Source organism: Carassius gibelio, chromosome B10, assembly GCF_023724105.1.
Source record: "Carassius gibelio isolate Cgi1373 ecotype wild population from Czech Republic chromosome B10, carGib1.2-hapl.c, whole genome shotgun sequence".
In the NCBI taxonomy this organism is placed as follows: Eukaryota; Metazoa; Chordata; class Actinopteri; order Cypriniformes; family Cyprinidae; genus Carassius; species Carassius gibelio.
This window is the reverse complement of record NC_068405.1, coordinates 18,776-20,832: the sequence shown is the minus strand read 5'-3', so window position 1 is coordinate 20,832 and position 2,057 is coordinate 18,776.

Genomic DNA, 2,057 nt, shown 5'->3' with positions numbered 1-2,057 from the left:
AGTCTGAAAAGTTGCTAAATCTAGCAACAAAATTGATAAGTTGGCAACACTGCCTGTGACTCTGTGTTGCTTCAAGCGCATCATTCTGCACATGGGATGTGCATAAGCGCATTGCGTCACTCTGTATTGGAGCCATACCCTTTCGTATACTTTTGCGTAATGAAAGATTTAGTCTTTTTGTTCTGTTCTATCATATGTTGCTGCCTTCATTACTATACTATACATTTAAAAGAAATGTATTTTCATTTTTAATAGTGTGTGTGTGTATATATATATATATATATATATATATATATATATATATATATATATATATAGGGTACTTGTTTTACATGAATGTATTTTACAGCAATACAAAGAGCAATGTGTGTTAACTTTTATTTGTTGCCCACAAAATAATGTTGCTTCACTAAATGTTTAATTCAGTTTAATATTTTTCACTCTTTCGCTGCTGAATTATCCACTAACCTATTTTATATATATATTTTGTCATCATGGATTATGATTATTTAATTTTTCATTTGTTATTTTTCATTAAAAATGAAGTTGTCTATATTTATCTATAATTATAGTTGTCTATATATCCTTCCAGTCAGTTGGGGTTTGAACCCATACTGGGCAAGGATCCGCAAAAGTGTTTGTGAAATGTTCACAAGAATCTTTTGGCTCATTTAATTTCAAAACTGTATTACCCAAATGAACACTAGTATTACATTGTTTTGATTTACAGTAATATCGCGCATGTGTGCTCGAAAAGGTCAAGTATCCCAGAGTGCAGTCTGGACGATGGGGCGGGGCGACAAATTGGGGCGGAGCGACACGTGTCGCCCCGCCCACCACAGCGGTTATTGGTTTAAGATTAAGATGAGCTTATTGGTGTACAGATGAGTGACGATTTTACAGCTTATTGGTATAGAGAATTATGACGCTATTAGCAGGATTGGAATGCGGAAGTAGACACTCAGATGAATAAACTTTTAATATAAATTAAAAAGTGAATATAAATGTTGTGTTTTTAAAAAGTGAAGTGACATTCAGCCAAGTATGGTGACCCATACTCAGAATTTGTGCTCTGCATTTAACCCATCCGAAATGCACACACACAGAGCAGTGAACACACACACACACACACTGTGAGCACACACCCAGAGCAGTGGGCAGCCATTTATGCTGCGGCGCCCGGGGAGCATTTGGGGGTTCAATGCCTTGCTCAAGGGCACCTAAGTCATGGTATTGAAGGTGGAGAGAGAGCTGTTCATGCACTCCCCCCACCCACAATTCCGTCCGGCCCGAGACTAGAACCCATAACCCTTCGATTGGGAGTCCAACCCTCTAACCATTAGGCCACAACTTCCCCACAATTTTTGCATTTATTGTTGCATTTCCACAACATCCCGTATAAATACAAAGAGTTTTGGATTACGACGAACAGAATAGAAATAAATGGTCTACTCCCTCAATGGCTGTAGACGCTACCTCGGCATTACTCGCTGGTTTGAAAATGACACGGCAATATTATGCGAAGTATGGTTATGTAGATAGTCATGGAGTACCTTAATTTATATATTCAAATTATATATACATATATATATATATATATATATATATATATATATATATATATATATATATGTGTGTGTGTGTGTGTGTGTGTGTGTGTGTATATAATGTATATATATATATATATATATATATATATATATATATGTGTGTGTGTGTGTGTGTGTGTAACAAATTGTCACCAGTCTCTGAACGTCACCAATAATATTCTGAACATTCCCTTGGCCCCTACGAAAATTTACCATGGTTCTGCTACAGTAACTATAGTAAAACTATGGTGTTTTTATAATTACAGCTCACAGTAATTAATATGCCAACAAATATTTTTACTACAATAAATCCATGGTTACTTTTTGCAAGGAAGGAACTATACAGGTTCTAAAGAACTTGCCCAAAAACACTTGTTACTTTCTGTTATTTGTTTTCTGAACTGCACTACTGAAAACCTCATTAATCCTCACAATCCTGACACAACTAAATCCATTATGAGCAATGCA